The sequence below is a fragment of the Myotis nattereri genome (assembly GCF_964212035.1).
Source record: "Myotis nattereri genome assembly, chromosome: X".
In the NCBI taxonomy this organism is placed as follows: Eukaryota; Metazoa; Chordata; class Mammalia; order Chiroptera; family Vespertilionidae; genus Myotis; species Myotis nattereri.
In genome coordinates, this window is record NC_138078.1 from 68,171,945 (window position 1) to 68,189,085 (window position 17,141).

Here is a 17,141-nt window from a genome sequence, read left to right on the forward strand (position 1 = left end):
TTATTTCGGCTTAGCCAATGGTTTATTTGTCTTCAGAAAGTTGAAACTTCTTTGTGCAAATCCATGGAAATTGAGGGGTCCCCACAGTAAAGCTTATTTTTAAATCTTTCTAATTTGGAGACAAGGGAAGTATCTATTCCATTACAAAACATTTTCTGTCAATCATTTATGGTTGAACTACTTTTAGAGTGCTTGATGGGTGGGGATATATTTTATTTTCTATCCTTTCCTAATATTCATTATTCATAAATGGACATTTTTGAAGAGATATCATTAGCTTTCAGATGCTGTGAAGAAAGAAAAATGAAGACTCTCCTGAATCTTCTTGCTTTTGACCTTCCTCACCACTTTCAATTACAGTGAGGCCTTGACTTACTAGTGTCCCGACTAACGAGTTTTTCGAGATAGGAGCCATCTCTAGGCCGATTTTTTTACTTTGAGTTGCGAGCTAAAATTTGGGTTATGAGCCAGCTTCAGATACCCCACCGCTAGTTGGCGCAGCGAACGTCACAGTGAACGCCACAACATCAGCCTAGCATCACGTGTCTCACTCGTTCACTTTTGATTTGACATATGAGTAATTTGAGTTATGAGCTCCATCACGGAATGAATTAAACTCGTAAGTCAAGGCCCCACTGTATTTTGTCATCCTTAATTCCTGACAGATGGGGTGTACACCAGAAACATAAGGTATGCCTTTAATGCTTTTTTCCCACATGGATTAATGGAACTATTACTAATTTTCACTTTTTTCCTATCATCTTCAAAGCCAGCTCTGTTAGAATTATTTGCTTGCAAAGAATCTGAATGCACAGAGCCAGGTTGCAGTTAGGTTTAGGGGGTGCCAAATTATAAAGGGTACTAAACATTCCTGAAAAGTTAAAGAGGTGGATAAGTCCTCCCAAGAAGAGCCTGGTATTAGCATGAATAAATAATGACCACTTGAATAGATAAGTGAGGAGGAGACCCTATGCCTGAAGAGCAATTCATGGTTGATAAATTCTGAGGCATACAGGTCTGGTTAGCAGCAGGCCTGTTTTGTTGAAGAGGTATACAATTTGGGCCAGATGTGAATTGCTAAGTACATAGGAAAAAATGTGGTTTGTCTTCATTGGGGATTTCCTTTGTATCCCTTTTAGCAGGCAGGTGTTTCTCAAAATAAATGTACAGATAAATATTTCAAGGACCTGTGTGAGGCATCACATCATCAGAATAAGAATTGGCCCAATGCTGAATGCACTCTATCTCCATTCCTGGATTGAAAGTAGTTGTCATGAGCAGGCTGTTTATCTCTAGGCCTGAAGATGAGTCCAAGAGTGTAGTGGGCTAAAGAAGAAAAAAACACTTTCAATATCCAAAAAACAGTTAAGAATCACTGATTTCCTAGGACATTAGAATGGGGCTCTCCTGAGAAGAAATAAGAGTAATTTTCCAAACTCTGCCACAGGCTGAGTCACCTACACATCAGTATGTTATTTCTGCTTTGTCCCTGATACCCACCTGCTTTGGATGCCAATTTATTCTTCTGAACTCCTGCTCTGATAGGAAGGTGGTCTCTGTGTTAGATTATTTTTAAATTAATAGACTTTATTTCTTAGAGAAGCATTAGGTTTATGGAAAATTTGAGCAGAAAGTACAGAGTTCCCATATACTACTGCTCTCTCCCCCCACAAGTTTCTCTTATTATTGATATCTTGCTTTGGTGTGCCACATTTATTACAATTGATGAAACAATATTGGCATGTTATTATAAATTAAAGTTCATAGCTTATATCAGTGGTTCTCAACCTTCCTAATGCTGCAACACTTTAATACAATTCCTCATGTTGCGGTGACCCCCAATTTCATTGTTACAAATTGAACATAATTAAAGCATAGTGATTAACCACAAAAACAATATGTAATTATATATGTGTTTTCCGATGGTCTTAGGCGACCCCTGTGAAAGGGTCGTTCGACCCCCAAAGAGATCGCGACCCTCAGGTTGAGAACCGCTGGCTTATATTATGGTTCATTCTTTGTATTTTACAGTTCTATGGCTAATATATAATATCATCTCCACAATTACATTATCATACAGAGTGGTTTCACTGGCAACCATTGATCTTGTGTCTCTATAGTTTTGACTTTCCTCAGAATATCATATTGTTGGAATCATACAGTATGTAGACTTTTCCTACTTGCTTTTTTAAATTATCAATATGCATTTAGTTTCCTCTAATGTCTTTTTGTGACTTGATAGCTCTCTTTATTTTGTTGCTGAGGTAAGAGAAATTAACATAAGATTTACCCTCTTACCAATTTTTTATTAAATTGACATTTTAAGTGTATGATACAGTATCTTTATTTTTAAGCAAAGAGAGAGAAAAGGATGAAAGAACTCTAAAAGACAGTAAGACTATATTTAAACTTCTCTGGAGATGAAGGAAAGTCTGCATTCATTTTGCTAGTTTTCTTGGTTTTATTTTTGGGTGCAAAGGACTGTTTCTATTTAGTTGTCTTATCATGTTTAGTGCAAAAGTAGTAGTGATACTTAAAGTTACCATGCCTACTTCTAAGCTTCTGTATGGAATATATACTCCAGACCAAAACTTGGTGTCACACTGTACTTGCTGCAAAGTGTGATATCTTTTTCATTAAATTCATTTTCCTAATATCTCTAATGTGTTCCAAGTTATTTCTGACTACTTGAAGATTGATTGTATGTCACCTATTCCTCCTGTTTTCATACCTATTTGTCTTTGGAGAAAAGCATATCTGCTAAATTGACATTCAGATTGGATGATTGTCTGGATTCTATTTCCAAGGCTAGAATGATATTGAGCAACTCTTTTTGATACTCAGCTACTGAATGTAACCTCATTTGGGGTTTTTGGTCACTTAATCTTCCTGTAAATGTGAATCCTGATACCATCACTCTCTTTGCCGTCCTCTCAATAAATCATGGGTAGGGACTGGGGAAGGGACCAAAAGTGACATTTATTGAGTACATACTATGCATCAGGTGCTTTGCAAATTGTGACTTAATTTGTTAGCTGAGTTTAAAAAAGACAAAAGCACAAAAAAGACATGAGTCTCAGAGAGGTTAAGTAATTTGCCTAAATTTACCCAACTATTGTGTATTAGAGCCTCACATTTAGCTCCCCAATTCAGATCCCAAAGCCCATGCTTTCTGTACTTCAACAAACTGAACCCCAGATAAAAATTCGGTGTTTTTCATGAGCTAGAGACTTGCTTCTCAAAATGTGATTCATGAACTACCAGCATTATCATTACCTGGAGCTTGTTGAAAATGAATGTTGGGCCACAACCTATATCCACTGAATCTGAGTATTTGTTATAACAAGACCTTAGTTGATCTGCAAGTGCAATAAACTTTAAGAAGCATTGGTGTAGAGAATATTTTAGAATGGGCCTTTAGATTTAAAGTATTTTATCCTTAAGAATTGCCGAAACTGGTTTGGCTCAGTGGATAGAGTGTCGGCCTGCAGACTGAAAGGTCCCAGGTTCGATTCTGGTCAAGGGCATGTACCTTGGTTGCGGGCACATCCCCAGTAGGAGATGTGCAGGAGGCAGCTGATCGATGTTTCTTTCTCTCTCATCGATGTTTCTAACTCTCTATCTCTCTCCCTTCCTCTCTGTAAAAGATCAATAAAATATATTAAAAAAAAAAAAAGAATTGGTACTTGTTAGTTAATGTGACTATTGGCCTAAGACACCCCATTTACCAGTCTCTTCATTTTTTTTCTTTATTTTTTTTTCCATCAACAAGTCTCTTTTTTGGCCACTTTATTCCCTTCACTTTTTATTTCTTCTCTTAAATGCATGTCTGATGACTATCATTCTTTATTTCCTCTGTTCTCCTGTTAGTATCCTAAAGACATTCCCTGGACATGTAGTCTGACCTTGTTTCAGATTACATGCAATGAAGAACTGGATATTTTTGATTCTAGATGAGTTTTCAAACCTTAATCCAATGAGGACCAACTAAATCTAGAAGCAGTCTCCTCTAAACTTGAGAAAATAGAGCCCCTCAAAGCTTTATTATATTATATTAATCAGACATCTTCTATATGATATCTCTTCTATTATTTCCAACCAACTTCACACCATTTATTGCAATTTAGAAGTGAATTCCAAGTGGGGTCAAACACTGTTTTTACAGTGTACTGCAGTGATTTTCAAGTTTTGTCAAACATTGTTCTACAGATTTCTGATGTTGATCAGTGAGTTCCTAGCGTTTCCAAACACCTTAACACCATTTCTTGCCATTTAGAAGCGAAATCCAAGTGGTTTCAAGCACTATTATATAGTGAACTGTTCTATGGCAGTGAGTCCCAAGTTTTGTCAAACACTGTTCTACACTGTTTCCTGATGTTGATCAGTGATTTCCAAGAGTTTTCAAACTCTTTTACACCGTTTCCTGCCATTTAGATATGACTTCCAAGTGGTTTCAAACACTGTTCCACTGTGTACTGCTCTTTAGCAATGATCCCCAAGTTTCATCAAACACTGTTCTACACTGTTTCCTGATATTGATCTGTGATTTCAAAGTGTTTTCTAACATTTTTATACACTTCCTAGTCATGTAGAAGTGAATTCTAAGTGGTTTCAAACACTGTTCTATAGTGTACTGCTCTATAGCTGTGATTTCCAAGATTTGTTTGTTTCTTGATGTTTAACAGTGATTTGCATGAATTTTAAAACACTTGTGTTCCTGCTGATAATCATATAGAGAGAAAATCATTTAGATACCAGCTTGGCTTATACTAGTGAAAAATATGGGACCTGAATCAGGAATACAAAATCAAGTTTTGAAAGAGGGTGATTTGTGATGAAGAATATTTGGTTTGATGGCTTAGAGGCATAGCTTCTACTCCTAGTTCAGCTATTTGCTGTGGATTTTATAAGGGTCTTGAAGTGATATCCAACATCTCCTCATGCTCTAAAGTTCTTGAGAGCTTTGACACCTGACACATGATAGAATCCTTTTACTCTAAGATGCTATTACTTGTAAGATGCAGTATTATTTTATATTAGACTAAAAAAACGCTGCCAATTCTACCTATAAGATAGGTTCTGGATAGTCTACATCTGTACCTGCATATTTTCTCTTTGCACTTCTTCATTCTGTTCTCTGCCCCAAAAGCCAAATATTAATGAACTGCTTCAATGGACCTCTCTTTCCCTGTGGATTTTGGTTGGGTTTGACCAAAGGAAGGTACCAGTAGGAAATTGAATGGTGGGAGAATAGTGAGATTGATAGAGTTATTCCATTGTCTCTTTACTGCTGGGTCACAAAATGACTCTTCTTATGGCTGGCTACAGATCCAGTCAGGTGGCCTTCTCCTGCAGATATAGCTTCAGTAATCACTCCCTCCCTTTCCCCCTTCAGACCTATCAGTATAAAATCTCCCAGCTGTTGTGAGCTTCATTATTCCTTGTTAGTTTCCCTTAATCCTGACCACACCTTTATAAATGTGGAGTCCTTTTATTAATCTTTCCTCAATGCCACAGTCACAGTTTCAGTGTTCAGTTTGTTTCCTACTGAGACCTTAATTGATATAGTAATTTAGAATCAGGAGTTTTCTGAGGAAGTAAGTTCTCAAAATAGAAGTTTAGGTCTGTGTTGCTCACATATTTGAGGAGAATTATCAGCACTTGACAAAGTAATAGATGCTTAGTTTGTTTGAATAAATAGACAAAAATTATCTCCCAATCTGAGTGCCTTTCCTCCCCAGAAAAGAAAAAATCATGTAGCCAGAAATCTAGAGGGATTTTCTTTATAAGTTTCCCAGAATGTGAAAATTTTGTTATTTAAAGATATATGCTGTTACAAAAAGATTCCCTTTGCTCTCAACAGCATGTACCAGTGGTTCTCAACCTTGGCTGTACATTAGAATCACCTGGGAATCTTTTTAATATCCTGATTTCTGGGCCTCATCCTCTGGAAATTCTGTTTCTTTGTTATGGGGTGGGGCCACAACATTAGTAACAAAGAAACAAAATTTCTGGAGGATGAGGCCCAGAAATCAAGATTTTAAAAAGATTCCCAGGTGATTCTAATGTGCAGCCAAGGTTGAGAACCACTGGCATACACTCTTGCTTTTGATTATCTTTGCTGACAGGAATTAAAAAGAAAGTATTTTCCTAGTTAATATCTGAGTCCCAGGTCCTAGGGACTTTATTGCATTTCTCTAGTAAAGATAGCACATCTGGAATAGCAAAATGCCATCAATATGATGAATCAACATGCTATTCCATATATAAAGACAATAAAGCTCTCCCTCTAGAGTACATTATAACAAAGAGCATGACAGATGATGATATTTCTTAGGTAAGAAAGTAAAGAAATTATTCTCTAAAAAAATTAAACTAGACCACCAATTTACATCATACACAAAAATAAACTCAAAATGGATAAAGGATTTAAACGTAAGATGGAAAAACATAAAAATCTTAGAAGAGTCCATAGGCAGCAAAATATCAGACATATATTGTAGCAATATCTTTACTGATACAGCTCCTAGAGTAATGGAAACTAAGGAGAAAATAAACAAATGGAGCTACATCAAAATAAAAAGCTTCTGCACAGCAAAGAAACCATCAACAAAACAACAAGAAAGCCTACTGCTCTCCCCTTGGTGGCCTGATTGCCCCTAACTGCCTCTGCCTGCCTGATCACCCCTAACTGCCCTCCCCTGCCAGCCAATTTGGTTCTGATTGGTCAGTTTTTATGCCAGTCAGCATCTCTGGGCCTATCAACAGGGCCTGATCAGAAAGGTGGGGGTGATCAGCAGCCCTGGTGGAGGCCTGGAGAGAAATGGAGGTTCGGCTGTTGGCCAGGCGGGGAGAGAAAGGGAGGCAAGTTCTGATCAACCGCTGACACAGAGGCTATGGACCAGACCTTGCCTCTCTCTCTGCAAGCCTCTCTCCGGGCCTGATCCGCAGCCCCCTAGGCAGTCAGTGCTGGGTCAAGGTACCCGCAGTGGCCATACTCAGTGCTGGGTCACCAAGGCAACCCAGCACTGACTTCCAGTCTGATCAAGCCTTGGGTCCTTAGGACTCTGGCTCTTTATTATATAGATGAGAGTATTTCTTCCGGTTCCAATTTTCCAAGAAAGAGGTTACTCCTCTCCAAGCCTTTGAGTCCATGCTTAGTCACAGAAGGGATCAGAAGTCTTCTTAGTATCCAGCCCAATAATCACATGCAATTCCACAAAAGTAAGAGATACATTGGAAGATATCATAGAAGCTGGAGGCAGCCTCCTGGAACACCAAGAACCCTAGCCTGACCTCCAGCCCCCCAGCCCTGGGCTCCATGCTGAGCTGGTGTTCCTCCCACCCACACCCACCCAGGCACTGGGACCAGATCTCTAGCTGAGATTTTTAGCTCACCCTAGCCCACCTTCTGAAGTTCCCAAGGGTTCAGGAGGGCACCTCTGTTGGGAATGGGATTTTTCTGGGTAGTGTGGAAAGAGGTGCCCTGCACAACAGGGAAGCCCCTTGAGATGGTGGAAGGGGAAGGGTGGCACCTGTCATCGGTCAGAGGTGTGGGGTTCCCTTAGCATCTTGGGGGCTAACTCCCTCCATAACACTGAGGGTTCATTGACTTCCCCCTGTTTAGGGTTCACCAGGTCCCCAAAGGAGTGCTTCAGACTTCCATCTAGGCACGCAGGGGTAGGAGACAACCCCCTCCTATGGAGGGTACCTTTTGAAAGTCAGGAGACACCTTTCTTTGATTGGGGGCAGCAGACAGGGGACGCCCCACCTGGGTTGGTTCCCAGAATAGCCCTGGGGTTCCCTCAACACACCAAAGGGCAGAGGGGAGATGCAGAGCCATTCCATTTTGCGAGCTTGGGGGATTTGGGACAGTGGGAGTTACTCAGAATGGCAAAAAGGGAGCAAGTGTGTTTGCCAGCTGCAGAGTGGAGCATTTCCAGAGGGACGGCCCCATAAGAGCGGAGGAGTTGGGGGGAGTGTGAAGGAGATAATGGAGAAATCTCATAGGAAAAAGAGACACAGGCACCCTTGATCTGTCCTCTAGGTATGTGGGCTTGTGTAACTGGCAGGCGAGCGGGCGTCCAGAAGCAAAAAAGCTTAGAACACCTGGTATTCCCAGGTGGTTACTGTTAGGTTAGGTGGCTCAGGAGGTGGCGCAAGAAATAGAGTCCAGTGAATCAGAAAAGAAAGGAAAGGAAAAGGTTTATTCTGCGTCCCCGGGAGACCCACGTACCCCAAGGACAGGGCACGTGGATTCACGCCAACAGGGAGGGGGGCGCTTTTTTTATACTGCAGTTGGGTGAGGGGCGGGGACATGAGCTGAGGAATTCTCTGCTGCAGGGAATGGGTAGGGGTATGTGGATTAAGGGAGAAGAAGCCTGTATCTGTGTCTGGCACCTTGATCTGTGAGAAATTCCAGGGGAAGTCCATTATCTCATCACATGTCTGCATGCATCCGAACCTGGGCTCTCTCCAACCTAACATCCCGGCCTTTTGGTGATAACGGACTGCGACTCGTTCTGGTTACTTCCAGCTGGCTAAGGGCGATGGAGGGGGGGGCGTTTAAAGGCCAGGGTTAGGCAGAGGCAGGTCGGAGGGCAGCTGAGCGTAGGGATGGAGCAGGAGCTGATTCACAGTCACCCAGGACATCTCCGTGATCCGGGAGTGGATGAACTTGAGGAGGCAGGGGGCTAGGAGAAAAAAGAACACAGATGAGAATCAGGGGCCCTATCATGGGTAGGACCCAGGTGGCTAAGGGGCTTTGGAAACAGCCGGAAGGAGAGTTGTCTTGGAAGTGTCCTGCATGTAGTTCTTCAGTCAGCTTAATCAGGGTCTGTACGTTTACGTTTTGCTACTCCGGACTCATTGATGTAATAACAGCATTCTTCCCGAAGGAATATACAGGTTCCTCCTTTTTCTGCAGTCAGAAGGTCTGAGGCGAGCTGATTCTGCAGGGCTACTTGGGCTACTGATGTCACTTGTCAATGTAGGGAGGCTAAAAAGAGGCGGTAGTAGACTCCAGGGCTAACCGGAGCTTGTCATTAAAGTCCTGAGCAGTGACCAGACTGTTCCCGAGGGCCCCCCAGTGAGGCCTACCGAGGTGACGATACTCACCTCTAACATGACAGGGAGGAAGGCAGCCCGGCGGGTCCAGGGATGGGATGGAGGGAGCAACCAGTGAGCTCCGACTCTCCATACAAGGTTAGTTGGGGAACTACTGTGACCACGAAGCAAGGCCCGGGGTCAGAGGAGTTCATGCAGTTCCTTAAGGTGCCGTTGCACCAAAAGAAGGTACCTGGGCTGGCCTTGGTGAGACTGGCTGCGGTGTGGTATGACAGTCTCTCCCATGGTAACCCCATAGGTGTTGACATCTTGATTACACCTGTCTGGGTTCCGCTGGTCATAAGCAAAAGAGACATAGGGTCAGCCAATATTGGACACTGACTGGATGTTGACAGCCATCTGGATCTTTGTCTGACATCCGAACTGAGGGCAGTCCTGAAATCCTACCTGCCAGGTGACTTGTTTGCCGTTCTGGTAGTAGGTTTCACGGACCTTGAACCTCCACACATAAGCGGGTGGGGGTGGGTGTAGGTTGCTCAGGGCCGGGAGGAGAAGAAGGAGGAGGGGAGGGCGGCTAAGGCAGACCTTAGTGGGGCCCAACATCTCACATTTATAGATGTCATGCTGCTCCGGGGTCCTCTTGAGTCTGGAGAGGCGGTGCCAGGACAGGTCGTCAAGCTGGAGTCGCCAAGCAGCTTGGCCACAGTGGGGGCTGTGAGGATTACAGTGTGAAGTCCTGTCCACCTAGGCTCCAAGGCTTGTGGTTGTAGGTTCTTAAGGAGGACCGAGTCGCCAGTGTGAAGGGCTGGACTTGGGAGTCCTGGTTGGTCGGCTCTGGCTTGGGCAGAAACCTGTTCTCGTGTTCTTGGAGCAATTGCCTGGTTAAAGACAGATATGGGAGATACGTACCCAGGGGAGGGGGATCAGTAAGAAGATGGTGGTTGAGCAAGAAGAGCCAAAAGGGCTCAAGAAAGTGGGGCTCCTTGGTGTAGCTGGAGTTTGGTCAGGGCCACGGGCAGGAGGTCTAGCCAGGAGCTGCGAATTTCTAGAGAGAGTTTAGTTAGATGGTTCAATAGGTTGGAATTGAGTGGCTATGATGAGGGTTTGACCCAGTGACAGAAATCCAGCAGGATGTAGAGGAGGAGGGACTGATGTCAGAGAGTAGATGGAAAGTTATGTTGATGAGGGTGGGCATAGGAGTAGGTCCAGGGATCGTAAATAGAGAGTGGCATTAGAGGATTTCCCATCCAGACAGTAGAATTGATGATTCCCTCATCATTCCGTGTCCATTTCACCTGAAAATATGAAAAACCTGAGCAAAATTGGAGGGTCCCTTGCCAGGTAAGAGCCTGTAAGGAATGATGGGTCATCTAGTCCTGGATGGTGTCGCCGAATCTTCTTCGGGGATAGTGGGAGGCACTCGGTGAGCCTGAGAGAGGTAGGTATTGCTGTGAAAGTGGGAGAAAATGTTAGAATGCGCTGTTATCCAAGGGAAAATGGAAGGAGCAGTGGAAGCCAGGGACCTGGAGGCTGGAGAAAAGGCGGGGAGGGAGGGAGCAGGTCGCGCAGCCTGTTCCCAGACCTCTAGCCGCTTGGATTTAAAACTGCCGCATTTTTTCCTTTGGGGAGGGTGGAGGGGGATGGGGCGAAGTCAGAGCAGTTTTCAGTTCAGAGGAGGGGACAGTTGTGGCGGAGAGAAGGAGAAAAGGCGTTCATGGTGAAGATTGAGCTCGGCGAAGACTGAGCTAGGCGAAGACTGAGCTAGGCTACTGTGGTCTGGGACAACTGGGCCCCATGACGGGACGCATGGCAGTGGAGGATCGATCGATCGGTGTCCCTGTAAAGGGAGGGGGCCAGGAGTGGAAGGAGCAGGGAAGCTGAAGGGCTCAGAGTGAGCTGCAGAGTGGCCACTAGGATGGTGAGGATGTCTCGTCCTAACAGGGGCATGGGGCATGCTATCATCAAGGAGGCAGGGAAGGGGTCCAGTGGCCAGAGGGCAGGTGGATTTGCCGTCAATACCCATGTCCGAGATCTTGGAAGGATAAAGGGGCCCTAAAAAGGAGGGCAGGACAGAGAAGGCAGCCCCCGTGTCAACCTGGAAGGTGACTTACTACCTTCATTGTGACCCAAGGCTCAGCAAGGGGATTGGAGTCATCCAGGCTGGGCTTCTTCAGTCTTCAGCCAGTTCCAACATGGCCAGCGGATGGGTCCTGGACTGGAAGGGTGGTCTCCCTACACTGAGGCGTAAAGGGCCCGCCACTTTTCCAGGGACAGTCACTCTTCCAGTGACCATTTTGACCTCACGCTGGGCAGGGCTTGGTCGGAGCCCGGGGCTGGGGGCACTGCATTGCCCAGTGGCCTTCATTTCCGCATTTGAAGCATTCTCCGGTGGCTTTCCTTTCGTTGCACCCCCACCGCGCACAGCCCCCTTGGGGCCATGGCGGCTGCCGTCAACCACAGGGCCACAACTAAGGCGTGTCTGCAGGTCTACCTCCTGTGGAAGGCAGGCCTCCCATTCTGACTGTGCCTGCTCCTCCAGGACATTAAGAACCTTCAAGGCCATTTTTCACTCGATCTCGGACCTGGGTCTGAGGACCAATAAAGACCTTAAAGGTCGGGTTAGAGAGTGGGGGGCATAGATTCAGACTATGCCCTCAGTTCCTGACGGGACTATGGCAGGGGTAGAATGGGTGCAGAAATGGAAGAGGCTGTTTTGGAGCTGACGTTCTTAGGATTTGGGCTCTAGGGGAGAAGGAAGCTTCTCGTTAAGAGGGTCTGAAGAGAGCACAGCTGCAACCTCTCGCAAAGGGAACTGGCCGGCCACCTGTGAACTAAAGTGCTGGCAGTCATGGGGGTGGAGCGCACAGAGGAAGGCGGGAGGTTAGACCTTATAGAGGGCACTGCGTGGGGTACGGGTTACTAAGGCAGGCTGTAAGGAGAGGGGAGAGCGTGGGAGACGTGGCCTGGGTGGGCTTGGGAGAGGTATCGGCAGTTGAGTTTAAAAGCCGCAACCTCCCAGGGGCAGAACGGAGGAGGAAGGACAGAAGGAAGGTAGAGCCTACGGACCGTGTGTGCACAGACTGGGAAAGCAGGCATGGGCGGCAGGGGACTTGAGTTTCCCGGTCCAGCAGCGGCTACAGACTACAGCGTTAGCGGCTGGGGCGGTGCGCGGACGGACAGACTGCGACCGACTGGGTAACTGAGACCGACTGCGCAGCGGCGGAGGCGTGCAGGGATGTGGGGTTGTGAAAGGCGGTTTGAGTTTTCGGCAGCGGTGGGGCGGGGGGGGGGGGGAAGAGGGGAGGCGGGGTCAGTGGGTCGACGGAAGGCATGGCTGGAGGAGAGTCTAGCAGGGAGGGAGGAGGGGAGAGTGTGGACGGACAGGGGCACAAGGTCCACGGGAGAGTGGGCGGCTTTCGCTAGGGGAATTCGGGGGAGTTCTCCGGTGGAGGGGGTGAGGGGACGAGGAGACGATGGCAGTGCCGTCGCTGTGTCCCACACCCAGCACATGAACTCACCCCCACATGCACCGCACACATCTGGGGCTCGGCGGTGCAGGGACAGCCCGGAGGGAGGAGGAAGGGCGGAGTGAGGAGAGATGGCATGGCGGAAGGAACTTTGGGGGAGGGAAGGGGAACGCAGAGAGATTGAGAGAGGCTGAGAGAGAGACTGAGAGAGAGACTGAGAGAGAGAGAGAGACTGAGAGAGAGAGACTTGGGCAAATTTCCCAGTTCACTGGCAGAAATTACTGAGGTCAGTGTGATGGTAAAGTCAGGGTCCCGTTTTCATTAGCCAGATCGGCGAGCCGGCACCCTAGAGGTGTGCTCAGGTGGTTGGGAATTTGGATTCCACGTGCGCAATACCCATGGCCTGTAGCGGGGCTAAAGGCTGGCGTCCCAGCGGTTTAACCCACGCTACGGAGGGAAGGGACGGAGGGACCGTGGGCGGAGTAGAGGCATCCCTGCTACCCTCCCAGGTCCAGAGGAGCCTTCCTGGAAGGGTCTGGAGAGGCAATCTCTGACGTGGCCACGTTTTACGGACAGAGATGCCGGCGGGCGGGTGGCCACCTGGGACCGGCACGGGGCGGGGCGGGACTCACCGCTGATGCTGCCAAACTGGGAAAAGTTGCTGAGCTGAAGAGATGAGGTCCTGATGGGTCCAGAGCCACGAGGAGGGAGAGGCGGGCACCCAGAGCCGTGGAGGGACGGCCAAAGGGAGTGCTCGCGCCACCCGGGTTTCAAGGCACCAAATGTTAAGTTAGGTGGCTCAGGATGTGGCGCAAGAAATAGAGTCCAGTGAATCAGAAAAGAAAGGAAAGGAAAAGGTTTATTCTGCGTCCCCGGGAGACCCACGTACCCCAAGGACAGGGCACGTGGATTCACGCCAACAGTGGGGGGGGGGGGCTTTTTTTATACTGCAGTTGGGTGAGGGGCGGGGACATGAGCTGAGGAATTCTCTGCTGCAGGGAATGGGCAGGGGTATGTGGATTAAGGGAGAAGAAGCCTGTATCTGTGTCTGGCACCTTGACCTGTGAGAAATTCCAGGGGAAGTCCATTGTCTCATCACATCTCTGCATGCATCCGAACCTGGGCTCTCTCCGACCTAACAGTTACTAACCAGGCATGACCCTGCTTACCTTGGAGATCAGGCCTGGTTGATATAACCATAGACTCTGGAGGCAGCCTCCTGAACCCTAACAGCCTGAGATTGACCTCCAGATCTGTAAGCCCTTGGCCCCCACAGAGAGCTGGTGCTTCTCCCCTCCCCTGTCCCCTCGCTGGGACCAGATTTCTAGCTGAGACCTTTAGCTACCCCTCACCCACCTTCTGAGTTTCAAAAGGGTGCAGGAGGGCACTTCCTTTGGTGGTGGGATTCCCTGGGTAGCATGGGAGAGGGGCCTTTCCCAACTGGGAGGATGGAGCACCCTAGGGATGGCGGAGGCGAGGGGCACCTGCATTTTGGTCCAGACGGGATTCTCTTCGTAGGAAGGGGGCTACCTCCCTCTGCAGCACCTGGGCTTAATTCAGTTCCCCTTACTTTGGGGTGCCGGGTCTCCAGAGGAGCTCTAGGGGCTTCCACCGGAGTGTGCCAGGGTAAAAGACATGCCCAGCCAACCGAGGGGTACCCTCTGTAAAGGGGGCAACACCTTTTCTGATTGGGGTGACAGTGGAGGGGTGGCTCACTAGACCCAACTTCCAAGAGTAGCCCTGGGGTTCCTTCCACACCCCAAGGGGCAGAGTGGAGATGTGGACCCATTCCTTTTTGCAGGTGGTGTGGAGTTGGTGGGCTGTGGGAGTTTCTCAGAATGGCAGCATTGGAGCGGACATGGTGGCCTGCTACAGCCTGCCTCAGTTCCTGATGAACAGCTTCATGGGAGCAGGGGTCCTTGGAGAAATCCACCTGGAAAGAGACAGGCACCCTGGATCTGCACTCTAGGCATCTGGGCTTGTATTCATGTGGGCTTGTGTGCCTTTGGTGGGTGGCAGGCATCTGGTGGGCAAAAAAGCCTCCAGCACCTGATATTCCCAGGCAGTCCCCCATCCAAGTACTAACCAGGAAGGAACCTGCTTACCAGTAGCTTCAGAGATCAGAGGATACCAGGTATTTTCAGGGTGGTATGGCAGAAGACCCTGGAGGCAGTCTCCTGGAGTCCCAAGAGCCTGAGCCCTTAGCCCCCATGCTAAGACAGTACTCCCCCCACCCCCACTCTCTCACTGAACCCTTTAGCTACCCCTTGCCCAACTTCTGAGCTTCCAAAGAGTGCAGGAGGGCACCTCCTTTGGGGGTGTGGTTCCCTGGATAGTGCAAAAAGGATTGCCCAAGCCATCTGGATAGGACAGAGCCCCAGAGGGATGGCAGAAGACTAGAGGCGGCACTAGCCTTCTGTCTGAGGCACTGGATTCCCTTAGCAGGCCCGTCAGCACTTGGCCTCCATGCTGAGCTGGTTCCAGCACCACTCCCTGCCCCCGCTCTGGGTCCAGATCTCTAGCTGAGCCCTATAGCTGCCCTCAACAACCTTCTGAGCTTCCAAAGGGTTGTGGACAAAAGGGGCTAACCTGACAAGCTCAGGGAAGGCCTGCATGGCAGTCTTGCAAACTCTGAGACCTAAAGTAACCACAAGAGATGGTCTGAAATTAAACTTCAACTAAAAGTAATTATGGTGGGTAGTCACCTCCTAGGCAGGTATCTTCCCTGACAAGGTCAATCTTTACCTTAACTGAGCTTATTGTTTTTTTGCATCTACTATAACATATCATTGAAATGTCTGGGTAACTTGTAACTTCCCTTTCTCCTCCCGCCCCTCCCACCCCTCAACCTCTCAGGGCCCGACCAAATGCCCTGGGGGCCAGGACAGATACCACAAATTCCTTCATTGTTATTGTTATCAGGTTGTTGACTGTTAACTATCCTGTACTCACCTAAATTAAAGAAGTATGTGTGTATCCTTTTATTTTTTATCTAATCCCAGAGGTTTCCCCACTTTGCTTCCTCCTGCCTCTCTAAGGTAGCACCAGTGGATTTCATGTAACCCACCTATGCCTCCTCCTTTGATTGAAATGTATAAAAATAGGTTTAAAAAAACTGCCATTCTCAGGAGCATTATCCCAATCCACTCAGATTTTGCTTCCTGGCAATTGTCAACAGTTTGGCTCAAATAAACTCACAAAAATTATTTACAGGTTTGAATGTTTTTACATTAACAGGGTGCAGGAGAGCACTTCCTTTGTGTGCGTGGGGGGGGGGGGGGATTCCCTGGGTATTGTGCGAAAGAAGCCTGCAGGGATGGTGGAAGGTGAGGGGCGTCACTGGCTTTTGGTCCAGGGGGTTGGGTTCCCTTAGCAGGTTTGAGGCTACCTCCCTGTGCAGCATTGGGGGCTCATTCAGTTCCCCATGTTTTAGGGCACTGGGTCCCCAGAGGAGTGCTGAGCACTTTCACCCAGGTGTGCCAATGTAAGACACAACCCCTCTAATCAAGGGGTGGCCTCTGTTATGCAGGTGACACATTTTTTGATTGGAGGTGGTGATCAGGAACCCATTAAGGCCTGGTTCCCAGAGTAACCCTGGGTTCACTACACAAATCCAAGGGGAGGAGGGCAGAGGCAGGACCACTCATCAGGGTGGGAGTGGGGGGCGGGGGGGCAGGGGAAGTTTCACAGAATGGCAGAACAGGGGCAGGCATGGTGGCCTGCAACAGCCCATCACAGTTTCTGAGGGACAGCCCCATGGGCCAGGGGGCTGGGAGGTGTGGAAATATTCCACGGGAACAAGAGACACAGAAACCCTGGATCCTGCTGATAGCCAGAACGGTGAGCCAAGGTGTTGTTTTCCCTGGGTTGTGTCTTGCAACGCCGAAGAATGAGCTCCAAGGACCAGAAGCTTTAAGCAAAAGTGTGAAAAATGTATTACAAGCATATTTAGATTCCCCACAAGGGGAGGGGGACCCAATAGTGGGCTGCCCTTTAAAGCCTTGTAGTTCAGGGTTATATATTTGCCACAAGCCTGCTCTATGTCTGCCTGTGTCATCATCTGATTGAGTCCCTCAATTGTTTTTGCAAAGCAACGGACCTGAACTTTCCCCATTTCTATGTGTTCTTTCTCTGTCTCTATGCTGAACTTTCTCTGTTTCTATGGGTTCCTACACCTTGTGACTGCAGGCCCTCCCTTGTTTTCCCATGCCTCCTCCTTTGAGTCCAGACACATTTGATTATTTCTGCTTGGATGGTTTCTGTGATTAGGCTTGCTCAAACTGCCATGTCTGCCCCTGCCTATGTTCCACCTGCCTTTGTTTTCCACTGGACCCCTGCCCTATCTGCCTGCGTTTCAAGTTAACCCTCTCATTGCTACCAGTTGTGCTGGCTCATGTGCCTGTGGAGGGCTGGTGGGGGGCCTCTGGGGCAAAAAAGCCTGCAGTGCCGGGTCATAACTCAGTGGTTGAGTGTCGACCTATGAACAAGGAGGTTAGGGCTGGATCCCCATTGTGGGGTGTGCAGGAGGCAACTGATCAATGATTCTCTCTCATCACTGATGATTCTACTTCTCTCTCTCCCTCTCCCTTCCTCTCTGTAATCAATAAA

At 47.7% G+C, this 17,141-nt stretch overlaps 1 protein-coding gene across 2 annotated transcripts in view; it reads left to right on the forward strand.

Moving 5' to 3' along the window:
- Window positions 1-17,141, forward strand: part of LOC308536156 (synaptotagmin-like protein 5) — a 154,014-nt gene that overhangs the window by 102,904 nt on the left and 33,969 nt on the right. Inside the window, exon 12 of one of the 2 annotated variants that reach the window (XM_081115220.1) lies at window positions 14,335-15,739. The exons of the other annotated variant lie outside the window; for it this stretch is intronic. The gene's annotated coding sequence lies outside the window, so the exon portion shown is untranslated. Of the gene's footprint in view, window positions 1-14,334; window positions 15,740-17,141 lie in introns of those variants that run through there. 2 annotated transcript variants of the gene reach the window in all.